Raw genomic sequence first — 13,554 nt, forward strand, 5'->3', positions numbered from 1 at the left:
TATCGGTTCTCAGCCTTTTGCCTAAGATCAAGTGTAGAAAGGTCGTGTCCCTAACCCAGTCCCCAGTGTGGGAGTCTTGCAAGCCCTGAGTTGTGTGTATGTATCACTACAGAGGTATTTCAGGCTTGCTCCTAGCAGAGTGTTAGGAATTTTAATTGTCTTAGACTAATTTTTACATTAACTTCTTGACATTGTATTCCATATACCATATCAGACCCCCACAGCCACATGCTGGAGAACTCGGGAGACACACACTCAGGAGAGCTTCCACACGTACTGCTCATGTTATTTACTAAACCATACAGCTGTGGTGCCCCTTCTGTTCAATCTCTCATCAGCAAGGAAAGACCAGGGAAAGAAACTGAGCATTAATTATATGCCAGGCTGTATAAACTAAGTTAAAGCACCTAAATTACAGAAAAAGTAGTCCACAAACACAGGGCCAGGTGGGCAGGTAAATAAACACCAAGCATGTAGGTTTGCTGATACTCTGAAGTTACACATGAACCTAATACTTGAACAAAATAAAGGTAAGTTTATTTCCTTTTCCTATAAAAAATAATCAATCCAAGTTTTCAATACTAGAGTTACTTCCAGTTATACTCTATTAAAAGGATCTTTCAAGAAGAAAATCTGCATTAAAGTTTTAGGTTTAATAAGGAGCTCTACTGACATGAAAGAATAAATATATCATAGACCAACATACACACACAAAAAACAGGTTTTTACACAAGCTAAGTTTTTAAAATCTGCAACAAACATGGGGCGCCTGGGTGGCGCAGTCGGTTAAGCGTCCGACTTCAGCCAGGTCACGATCTCGCGGTCCGTGAGTTCGAGCCCCGCGTCAGGCTCTGGGCTGATGGCTCGGAGCCTGGAGCCTGTTTCCGATTCTGTGTCTCCCTCTCTCTCTGCCCCTCCCCCATTCATGCTCTGTCTCTCTCTGTCCCAAAAATAAATAAAAAACGTTTGAAAAAAAAAAATTAAAAAAAAAAAAAAAATCTGCAACAAACCTAATTCATCTACATGAATGAATTGTGAGAACCGGAGGCGGGGGGGGGGGGGGGGGGGGTGCCTTCTTCAGATTCTGTGTCTCCCTCTCTCACTACCCCTTCCCCACTCTCTCTCTCAAAAATAAATAAACATTAAAAAAAAGTTACAGAGGGATGCCTGGGTGGCTCAGTCGGCTGAGCGTCCAACTTCAGCTCAGGTCATCATCTCGCAGTCTGTGAGTTCAAGTCCTGTCTCGGGCTCTGTGCTGACAGCTCAGAGCCTGGAGCCTGTTTCAGATTCTGTGTCTCCCTCTCTCTCTGCCCCTCCCCTGCTCATGCTCTGTCTCAAAAATAAATAAAAACATTTAAAAAATTTAAAAAAAGATACAGAAAAATATTAAATGATATGGCAAAACATCCACAAACTACTAAAAAGGCAGGTTATAAAGCCATACATACAGTATCATATGAAAAGACCAATATGATCATACTCCAAAATAGCGAGTTCCTGTGAATTAACGTAAATCTGCAGACTTCTAAAATAATGTAGAGCTTTCATAATAAGAAAAACAAATTCTTTAAAATAAAAGAACAAAATTACTCTAAGTAAATAAACCTAAGTCGGGCCTATTAACTTCATCATAACATTTAATAAAATCTAAGTAGGTGAATTTTTTCTCAAAAAGAGACTTTAGAAAAAATTATAATTTTGGAGGAGAAATATGACTAAGAAAAATATATACATTATGATGAAAACAGATTATTTTGTTTAAAATCCCTACATCTAAATAGCAAAATGCTAATAGAGTAAAAATATGCAATAGCCAGAATAAAAAGTTACTATGGAAAGAAATAATTAAATATATAAAGATATCACTCAGACTCCACTCAGTAAATGGTTAAATGACAAACTCTCTACAAACTCTTCACAAAACAGATGCACAACTCTGCTGATTAAAACCACAAATCAAATGGCCTTAAAGGCCATTTTGATTATATAGTCGTTAAACTAGCAAAATAATTATTATACATGGCAGTACCGATGAGCAGTACTGCTAAACAAGTAGATAAACATTGCTGGTAGCACCATAAATCGGCTCCATATTCCTGGAAAGTAAGTTGTCAATGCATAACAAAAGCTCAAATCTTTTCCGAACAGGAAATTCTGCTTTTGGAATATACGCCAAAGAAGTCAAGAAATGCAAAACAAAGTAACCTCTAGCAAGACATCCACAGCAGTACATGTCATAAAAGCCACTAATTAAAGTCACAATGTTATGTGATAACATGATAGACTGTTACAGGGGTGTTTGTGTATTATGACAAACTGTGTCAACATTTACATAAGGGTAAGTGAAAAAGCAGATTATGTAGCCACTTGCTTTAACCATGTAAAAACACAGGTGTCCTTACAAATGGTATCTGGATATAAAGAACTGAACACATAATAATAATCAAGATCTTATTTCTGTTAAGTTCCTAATTTTAAAAATCAGAGGAGAGGGGCGCCTGGGCGGCTCAGTCGGTTAAGCGTCCGACTTCGGCTCAGGTCATGATCTCACGGCTCGTGAGTTCCAGCCCTGAGTCGGGCTCTGTGCTGACAGCTCGGAGCCTGGAGCCTGTTTCAGATTCTGTGTCTCCCTCTCTCTCTCTCTGACCCTCCCCTGTTCATCCTCTGTCTCTCTGTCTCAAGAGTAAATAAACGTTAAAAAAAAAAAAAAATTTTTTTAAAAATCAGAGGAGAACCTAGAAAATGTAATCCACTAAACTGTTCATGTATCAGTTTACCAGCTTATATGACTTAAGAATTCCACCTTAAATTTTTTTACGATGAAGCTGTGTACAGATATAACTAAAACTCAAGTTTTTAGCCAATTTAGTTATTACTGAAAAGTATTTATATCACAGTAATACTATTTAACCTCAGTAATACATTTCTAGTTCTTCTATGATTTCATTAGTGTGTTTTCTCCTGAAACTAACATCTTAATACCAGAATGGCCAATTTAATAAAATGTCACATGAAAAGCTAAGATACTGAGGCACCTGAGTGGCTCAATTGGTTAAGCGTCTGACTTCGGCTCAGGTCATGATCTCATGGTTCATGAGTTGAAGCCCCCTATCGGGCTCTGTCTGTGCTGTCAGCTCAGAGCCTGGAGCCTGCTTTGGATTCTGTATCTCCCTCTCTTCCTGCCCCTCCCTGGCTCATACTCTGTCTCTCTCGCTCTCCAAAATAAACAATTAAAATAAATTTTTTTGAAAAGAAAAAAGAAAAGAAAAGCTAAGATACCAAGATACATGTCCTGGGTTTCCATCTCTAACTGACTCATCTTGAAATTACGGTCTTTCAGTGTCTTCCTTTCTTTCTTGTAATAAAATATATATATATATATATACACATATATATATACACGCACATATACATATATATTACATAATCGCCTAAACCATTGTACATTAGAGATATATAGTAAAAATAAACTCTTCTCCCATCCACCCTCAAATATCTAATTACTGAGAAGAAAATTACTCCCTCCTTGGTAAATTTCTTCAAGAGGTCTTACCCTACTTCTTTGCACAATCATGGCAAAGACATACTCAACAAGAAGTTTTAAGAGATGCTGCCAGTATACACATTTCCCATTTGCAGAAAAGTAACTGTACGGCTATAAACTCTAAGTACGATGTTTACAGACAATGCATTCATATAAAGCATTTTCTACTTTATCCGTTAACTCTGAGGGGGACCTTAAAACAGCCTCCTCTCTACCTCACACAATGGAAAAACAGCCTCATGCCTAACACCTTGAGCTCTATGAAGTCAGTGGCACAACAGACTCTTCCCACCTGTCAGGTGGTAAAACAGGTGTTCACTCTCGTCCATCCTGGGCCTATTACCAAACCTTCAATAATTTATGTCACACTGCCTAATTTTATTCTTAAGATATCCTTTTCCTCACGCCTAATTGTAATTTTTTTTCCCTGCCTTTTGAGATACAGAAGCAATCTCTGAACCAACCGTTTCTCTCCACAGACCAAAAAGTTACAAAAGAATTCCTCTGCCAATTTACTGGGGGATTAGGAAGCAGTTTAACAAAGGAAAGTATAAACTGAATTAATAAGGTAACTCTGGCAGTCAGACGAACACAGTAACAATATCTACAATAAAAAAGTTCTTTTTCCCCTGCATGGTCCCCCTCTGGTGAAGCCTATAAAGCCCTTCCTAGAAAAGCGTTTTTAAATGCTTTTAATGTATAGAAGTACTTTTAAATGTATTTTAATAAGACACATTAACACTGCATAAAAGACCAACTATACTGGACTACAATCACCAAAATATAAAAATCACGGATTTATGATATAGTAATATATGTGTTTTTAAATTAAGTAACAGTGTCTACCAGCGGATCTAATGATTAAACTTCCAAGTAATGTCACTTCGACATCTCTGCAACAGCGACGGATTATGAAAATATCTACAATTTCTAATGGAAACAGTCTGTGTTAATGCTAATACTACTAGGTGCCCACATTAATAATGGCAAGAAAACGTGTAAAAAATATGCAACTTTTTTCCCTATCCAAGTTCACAGACCCACAAGCTTAAAAGCTCTAATATACACAGAACCATGTTTATTATGTTTTTAGCTCAATGTTAATACTCAATTTAATGGCAGTATTAATGCACCTTTAGCTATATAATGCCATGTCATTCCTCAAGTGAAGCAAAGAGGACAAAAAAATTTCAGCTCCATTTTGTAAATAAAGAAATAAGGCACAAAACAAGCACAAGGGGAGTGAATGAAGGAATTACCTGTAGAATACTTTTCAGCCACTTCACCTGTATCACCTAACCTTCATAATAACTACCCTTCTTCCCTCTGCCCAAGAAAGGTATCACAATCCCTCATTCTTTTAATAAGGAATTTAGATTCAGATAAGTGACTTGCCCTAAGTAATACGGCTAGTCAACAAGTCAGAGGTCCTTTTAAACTTGAGTCCTGGGCTCTCCTGGTTTTCCTATTCTTTTTTCTGACATCATTCCAGAGAAGCTCATCTCAAATAATTACCAGAACTTTTCTAGAAGAAGCTAAAGCTCTTTCTTCCGTTGTTTTCAGATCAAAAGACTATCTCTAAAGATGTTACAAGTTACATTAGTACTGGTATAATCACCTTGAAAATGTATTTCCTATAAGGGTGATATACAGTTCCAAATACGGTATTTATAAGTACTTGCTTAGGTAGAAACTGATTTTTGTTCAAGGATATTTTCAAGGAAATGAAATCTTCAACACTTTTGAGCAATTTTTACATGTTACTATAAATGCAAACCAAATTTCTAGAACCTAAAACAAATATAAAGCAGAACTACAATACTAAAAACAAACTTGTACACTGAATTTAGATTGTCTTCTAAAAGAAATCTGGGGGCACCTGGGTGGCTCAGTTGGTGAAGCATCCAACTCTTGGTTTCAGCTCAGGTCATGAACTCATGGGTTTGAGCCTGGAGATGGGCTCTGTGCTGACAGCGTGGAGCCTCCTTGAGATATTCATTCTTTCTTTCTTTCTTTCTTTCTTTCTTTCTTTCTTTCTTTCTCTCTCTCTCTCTCTCTCTCTCTCTCTCTCTCTTCCCCCCCCCCACCACACCACTTGCTCTCTCTCAAAATAATAAAAATAAGCTTAAAAAAATAAACCTATAAATTTAAAAGAAACACCGTATCTATATTGTTCCCAAGGTGGGTAGAAAAACAATACCATTTGCAAAGATTAATTTTAAATGCTAAAAGCTAAGAAAGCTCAATGCAATTCAGTTTCATTTTACACTTATGAAAACATCAAAAGGTAACATAATGCATGTTTAAAAATGTTAAAACAGGGGTGCCTGGGTGGCTCAGTCGGTTAAGCGTCCGACTTCAGCTCAGGTCACGATCTCGCGGTCCGCGAGTTAGAGCCCCGCGTCGGGCTCTGGGCTGATGGCTCAGAGCCTGGAGCCTGCTTCCGATTCTGTGTCTCCCTCTCTCTCTGCCCCTCCCCTGTTCATGCCGTGTCTCTCTCTGTCTCAAAAAAAAATAAATAAAACATTAAAAAAAAAAATGTTAAAACAAACAGATTGATTTAAGTCACCTATGCAGCAGGAAAAAGCAAGTCTCAAAATGACCTGACTTCTCACAAACCATTCTAGGCTTTACAGGTTTTGAACCACTGGACACAATAGCAGCTTATTTTCAAAACAGAATAAAGTAATTACGTTTCTTAAATTGGACAATATTCTTTCATGCAATCACTAAGGCTCTCTGGAAGTTCTTTCATTAAGCTTCTAATTTCAAAATATTCAAAACTCCCTTTTAAACACTGGAAGGGAGGGAGCGCCTGGGTGGCTCAGTCAGTTGAGCATCCAACTTTGGCTCAGGTCATGCTCTCAAAGTTTGTGGCTTCGAACCCCACATCGGACTCTGTACTGACAGCTCAGAGCCTGGAGCCTGCTCTGGATTCTGTCTCCCTCTCTCTCTGCCCCTCCCCTGCTCACACTCTGTCTGTCTGTCTGTCTCTCTCTCAAAAATAAATAAATGTAAAAAAAAATTTTTGTTTTAAACTGGAATGGTGCCTGGCTCACAGTAGGGCCTCAGAAGTTTGTTGTCAATTTTGTTGGCATATTAAGTTTGCATGTAATATTCATTTGACTTTTTCTGTTGATTATTGTCAAGGGCAATATTTTCCTCTAATTTACATTATCAAATAGCTAAGTAACACACTAATAAGCCAACATACTACAAGAGACAGCAAGGGGTGCCAGGGTGGCTCAGTTGGTTAAGCATCTGACTCTCGATTTTGGCTCAGGTCATGACCTCTGTTTGTGAGTTCAAGCCTCCCATCGGGCTCCATGCTGACAGTGAAGAGCCTGCTCGGGATTCTCTTCCTCTCTCTCTCTCTCTCTCTCTCTCTCTCTCTCAAATAAGTAAACAAACTTAAAAAAAAAAAAAGATTTAAAAAAAATAAAAGAGAGACAACAAACATGAATATGGGAGAACAAAACTCCTCCCAACTAGGTCTCCCAAATTTAGACCTCTACTGTCTCTATTGTCTCTACTCAAGACATTATTCAAGAGATTATTTTTAGCAATCTCATTTAATTTGATGATCAAATCAGAGTTAAAGGGCAGACAGTCTGACACTTCTAATGGTAACTATAATTATACTGATTGTTGGTTAGATGATAGTAATGAGTTCAAGTATACACACCAACCTTGCTAATAACCAAACTAAAACTTTATAGTTTTTCTAAGTCTAGGATCTACAAATGGCTTAATTATCAGAAGTCCTGATGATGGCTAACCAAGTTTAGTCCATTCCATACACTCAGTAAAAGCCAAAGGGTTCCAGATCCAATTAATCATGGCTGAGATTTCCTGTATCCCCATTCTCTCTCCGTTTTACTAAGGGTCCCTCTGTTGCACTCATGTGCCCACATCATTCTGTGTACTAGCCAGGATTTTTAGTTGCAAACAATAACCTACTCTGTTAGCTTATTGAAAGGTTATTAAATTACAGAAACAATAGGAAGATTAAAAAAAAATAAATAGGAAACAAGAAATACTCAACTCACATCACAGAAAACTCTGCTTAGAACACTGGTGCACTGAAAATTAACTCCTGTTAATATTATTAACACAAGGGCATTTAAACATTTAACACACTTTATAGTATACAAAACAGCACATTTGTATTCCCATTAGAATGTGACTTTGTCAGTATGTTACTCACCAGATACAAACAGTATTTGGCAGAGAAGTATAAATGTATGTATGCTATCTTAAAGTTGGCCAACTTTTTCCCTACATGGCCAGGTAAATAAACTTCTTAGATTCTGCAAGGCCATACGGTCTCTGTTACAACTATTCTGCTCTTGTAGCATGAAAGCAGCCATAGATAATATGTGCACAAATGATGTGTTCAAATGAAACCTTATTTACAAAATCAGGCCGTAGGCTGGATTTGGCTCATGGACCACATTTTGTCAACCCTGCCTCAAAAGTGTTTTAGCAGGAATCAACACTTTTCATTTCATAATTTAAATAAATTTGGTAACCAAGAAGATATGAACTCACATATTCATGCTAGATTATGTACAACAGCTCAATCTTGGGTGTGAGTTCAGGTGGGTGGGATTAAGAAAAAACCCAAGACACTAAAACAATCTAGTGGGAGCAGAGTTAGATAGATGAGGGGCAATCCCATTCCCCCTGCCAGTAACTGGGTTGGATAAGGAACATATCCCAAGCCTGGTCAGTGACACTAAGAAGACCTCTGCTGGGGGGCTGCTGGAAGAGGCATTCCTTCCCAGTTCTTTGGGAACTGCTGTGTGCGGATGGCAGGTGGCTGCAGCCAAACTGTAACGCTGGAGAGAGCAGTCTCAGGACGAAGCCAATGGGGGAAGGCCACAGGGCAGAAAGTTGTAAAGAGAGTGAGTCCTTGATATCATTACTGAGCTATTCTTAAGTCTCTTAATTTTCTTCATTATTTAAGCCAGTTTGAGAATTTCCTGTTATTGTGACCAAAGCATCTTAAGTGATAGAAGTCCTTGAAAAAGAAGGTTGTTCACCTCACAATTTCACTGCAGCCAGTTTTAGTTAACAACTTTTCACAAATGAAAGAAACATTTCAAGTTCTGAAAGCCCACAGACTACCTACAACTTGGAAAAAACGATCTGTTCCAATTACTAAGATTTATAACTTTATAAATTCTATAATCATGGGGCAAAAAACAAAACAATGTGCTACCTCCTTCCATACAGTACCTAAGGCATTCTTTCAACAAGATATTTTTTTCTCTAAATCAGGGGTTGGAAACTTTTTCTGTAAATGACCAGAGAGTAAATACTTCAGGATGTGCAAAATATATGGCCTCAGACATTATAGCTCAAAAGTATCCAGAAACACTATGTAAACTAATTATATTTCTGTGTTCCAATAAAACTTCCTTTACAAAATCAGGCCAGCAGGAGAGATCTGGCCTGTCAAAACAGTTTATTTCAAATGTATATAAACTACGTAGAAAAGTAACCAGCATGACTGGACATCCTATTCATCTGCATTGGACTGCTTGAAGCAAAACACTAAATAAAAAAATTTAAAAAAAAAAATCACTACCTTATTTATATATATAAAACCTCTGCAAAATCCAATTGAGAATTCTATTAAAGAGTAACTGATGTTACAGTAGGAAAAAACAATACAAAACTTATGCACATGCAAATTTTTAACATCTACCTTTTAAATAAAAGTAAGTTATTTTAAATTAGGAAATTTGGAAGGATCTCTATACATACTGTCTATTCAAAGGGGAAAAAAATACCCAAAAAACCCTATCCAACTCCTAACCTGACTGAGCCCCTCTCTTCTACGAAGCTGAAGCTAGACTTCAGTATTAAATGGAATGAGGAAAGTAAATTGTATGGACTATATTTCCTTTCCAAACAGCTCCCAATACAAAGACACACTTTTTTTTAAAGCTTATTATTTTGAGAGAGAGAGTGTGTGTGTGCGCGCGCAGGGGAAAACAGCAGAGAAAGAGGGAGAATCCCAAGTAGGCTCAGCGTTGTCCGCACAGAGCCCAGTGTGGGGCTCAAACTCACCAAGTTTGAGATCGTGACCTGAGTTAAAGTCAAGAGTCGGACGCCTATCCAACTGCACCACCTAGGTATCCCCAAAGACACACATTTTTTAAAGGACACCATTTTTCACTATTATATGCCATACTATAGGGAGAAAACAAAAAGTGAACTTCACCTTCAATCATTAAGCAAGAAAATTTGCACAAGCACATAAGCACACTTTGCTCTCCACTCTCAGCTCAGAGTCTGCTTCAAATCTTCTCTCTCAAAAATAAACATTAAAAAAATTTTAGGGGGGCCTGGGTGGCTCAGTCGGTTAAGTGCCCAACTTCAGCCTAGCTCATGATCTCATGGGTCCTGAGTTCCAGTCCCGGGGCTCTGTGCTGACAGCTCAGGGCCTGGAGCCGGTTCCAAATTCTGTGTCTCCCTCTCTCTCTCTCTGCCCCTTCTCTGCTTACACTCTGTCTCTCTCAAAAATAAACATTAAAAAATTTTTTTTAAACGTCTGAGAAACATTAATCTTTTCAACACAGTAATAAATACCATTTCAGTATTTGTTACAAAATAACCTTATTTTTATAGACTTTAAAATCACAAATAAAGGATTTTTATGTTTATTTTTGCCTAAGTTTTGGCATTTTCTGTATCCACGGAAGGAAGTGCTAACAGCAATACCTATGAAAAACAGGAGTAGGAAAGACGTTGGGTAGTTCTGGGGAGTGAAGAGAACTTGTAGCTTTACTTTTACATCTTTTAAGATGTAAGTTTTTTAAGTTTGTCATAAACTGTATTACTTTCAACATCTTTAAAAATGGTTTAAGGGGCGCCTGGGTGGCTCAGTCGGTGGAGGGTCCAACTCCTGGTTTTGGCTCAGGTCATGATGGTCAAGGGCTTGGAGCGGAGTGTGGAGCCTGCTTGAGATTCTCTCTCTCCCTCTGCCCCCTCCCCCACTCACTCACACTCACGCTCTCTAAAAAATAAAAGTTTAAAATATACGTTTAATAGAAAATAATATTGAGAAATAAATGAATAGGAAAGACAAGATTCTGTGAAAGAGGCTACAAACGGAGGACTTCGCTGGGGTCAGACTGGCCGCTTGCATCACCCAAGAGGTGAGTACGCACTGGCCACAGGACTGAGTGAAGGTCCCAGAAGCACTTTAGCCGTCAGTAACAACACTGGGAGGCTTAAAAATAACCTTCTAAGGGTGGAGTCGAGAGCAATCCAATCCAGTTCCGCTGAATTCAGTAGCAAAAGGGTAACATCAGGGTAGTTAAGAAGTATCCACTAGCCTTTGGTCAGCTGGAGGCCCAAGCTATCCAAGAAAGGGTTACTTCCTTGAGCTCCCAGATTGAGAGAAGGAGCATAAACTCATACTGGCTCTACCCTGCCAGGTGTGCTCCACCAGCACAGCTCACTCTTCACAGTCCTCACAGAACACATTTCTTTTGGCTTCAGTCTTTGGGAAATATTGGTTAAAACCTGCCACTTTTTAAGCAGCCTAAGTTAAAATGCATTAAGTTAAAAATGGGTGAAAAGATTCCCACCATCGTTCCACATTTCAGGCTCTATGAAACTATATGGAGAGGATATTCAACGACAACAGAAGTTAAAATAAAGACGTATCAAGACTTTCATTTCAACAACCTGCCAAACACATAAATGAGTAATAAAATCCAATTGTGCTGTTGGCAATGGTGAAGCAATCAACAAGAAACAACCCTTGCTCCCCTCCCCGAGACTACTGACACCAAGAGAGGGAAAAGCAAAGTCTGTCATTTTCTTACCACCAAAGGAAAAACAATCATCAGTTTAAGTAATGACAATGTCTAAAAGGACAGACCCCACATACTTTACCCACACTGAAATTAATTGCATTTATTCTACAAATATTTCTGAGTCTCTCCTACCCACTCTCTTCCATGCGTAGGGACACAGAAGTGAACAAAACAACGTAAATTCCCCAAGAGCAAGAATTTAACATTCCTAAACGCCACAATTAAATTCTGCCTCATTTACATAAAGCTACAATTTCCAATACATATGTATTCATTCTTTAATAATGTTACCTGTTTATTAAATTCCTCCCTACATAAAAAAAGTGATTAAGCAAAGAACCAAAGTCCGTGACGATCCTTTTTACAACATACTACTAACTTCAAAAGGGGTGTTCTACCTTTTGTCATTTTTGTCATATTAGTTTGAAAGATAAAGCACACTAGTGAAAGCAATGGGATTCGGAAAATTAATAAACACACACACACACACACACACACACACACACACACACACAAAACAATGCAGCCCTGAATATTAATCTCCTCTCAAATCTAATAATGCTGTTTTGGCAAATGGATTAAGCCATTATTTATTTACCCTGCCACATGAACGGGGCAATTGTTCATTCAGAGCTCCGTCCGACATATAAAAGAGTATTTAGTGTTCTAAAAACTGTACGCTCCGTAAACAATAGATTGCAATGTCGATGTCCGTACCCCTTCATCAAATAAACCCTTATTATCTCAGCCTTTTACATTTGCACCATGCCAGCCTCAGTGCCACGGGACTCATTAAAAAGTCTGGTACAAACCCTCAACCGTATTTTTAAACTGATCTCTGACGAAACGGACTTCACTCAATCTCGTTAGGGGAAAAAAGAAAAGAACCCAATAGCGGGCTCGGTGCAGGAATCCCGACCTCTCTGTATAGGAAGTGATGCGCTTCACCGAAGCTGCAGTAACGCAGAGCCCCTCTTTCAGACTTCGCCCGGAAATCAAGCGGAGGCGCGTTCACGGGAAGCGGGAAGCGGGGACGGGGGCCCAGACCGCAAGCCGGGCTGCCGCCTCCGCGGCCGGACAAACTTGCGAGGCTCCGAGGCCGGCCGCGGCCGCGGCAGCAGGTAGACAGAGCGCGGCGGCCGGGGACGGCGGGCCTGGCCTCGCGGGGGCCGGGGCCGGGAGCGGCTCGGCGCCCCGAACCCCGTACAGAACACAACATCCCTTTGCCGCCAGGGCCAACGCGCTCCCTCTAGTAATTCAACACCCTTACTTTCAAACTGGAGGTCGGTGGGGGTGGGGGGGGAGGGGGAGAAAGGAGGGGGAGAAGTTCTAATAAATTCCCCCCATCCTGCACTGCAAACTAGAATTCTACCCAGGCTCACGGTATTTTCTGGGCGCCCCGAAGGGACGCGCCAGGCCGCGCCGGGGCCGCGCCCAGGCGGCGGGAACCCGCCGCTGCCCGGGGTCTGGGGGTCCGGGGCCCTCCCCGGGGGCGGACCGCGCGCCCGCGCCGACCACAAACGCCCGGCGGCCGCCTCGGGCTTCGGGCCGCGCCCAGCGCCTGCCGCCGACCCCGGGAGCGGCCTGGCGGGCCGGGCCGGGAGCTCGGCGGCGCCGCGGCCCGCGGGGCGCGGACACAGAGGCGCGCGAGGCCCTCGCGAAGCGGCCGCCGGGCAGCGCGGGCCCCCGCAACTTCTCGCCACCTCAGCGTCTCCGGAGCCGCCCGGGAGCAGCGACTGGGGCGGGGGGGGGGGGAGGGAAGGGAGGGCGCCAGCGGCTTACCCCGAGAGCGAGCGGCTCCTTCCCGCCCCGAGCGTGGCCGGGGCGCTGCGCGGCGGCGCCGGGCGTCGCGGCTGCGGCAGGGAGGGAAAGGCGGCGGTGGGAGCGCCGGGCCGCCGGGGACGAGAGGCGCCGCCACCACCGCAGACAGCTCCGCAATATGGCCGCCCGGCGGCTCCTCGGGGGGAAGGCGGGGCTGCCCCGCGCCCCCCGCCTCCCCCTGCCGGCCGGCCGGCCTCGCGCCGCGGCCCGAGCGCCAACGCCGCCGCCGCCGCCGCCGTGAGGGCCGCCCGCGCCCCGCCCCCCGCGCTCGCCGCCGCCCGCCGCACGCGGCGTCGCCGGGGGTCGCGGCGCGGGGTGGGGACGCGCCAGGGCCGGCGTCGGCCGCGGAGGCCC

The 13,554-nt window shown here is 41.9% G+C and overlaps 1 protein-coding gene across 2 annotated transcripts in view; it reads right to left on the bottom strand.

Annotated features, from left to right (window-relative positions):
* RDX (radixin) overlaps positions 1-13,351 on the bottom strand; it is a 95,014-nt gene extending 81,663 nt beyond the window's left edge. Inside the window, exon 1 of one of the 2 annotated variants that reach the window (XM_042957703.1) lies at positions 13,162-13,351. The gene's annotated coding sequence lies outside the window, so the exon portion shown is untranslated. The remainder of the gene's footprint in view (positions 1-13,161) is intronic. The other variant, XM_042957701.1, reaches the window with a different exon arrangement.
* Between the last annotated feature and the right edge of the window lie 203 nt (positions 13,352-13,554).

This window comes from Panthera tigris, chromosome D1 (genome assembly GCF_018350195.1).
Source record: "Panthera tigris isolate Pti1 chromosome D1, P.tigris_Pti1_mat1.1, whole genome shotgun sequence".
NCBI lineage: Eukaryota > Metazoa > Chordata > Mammalia > Carnivora > Felidae > Panthera > Panthera tigris.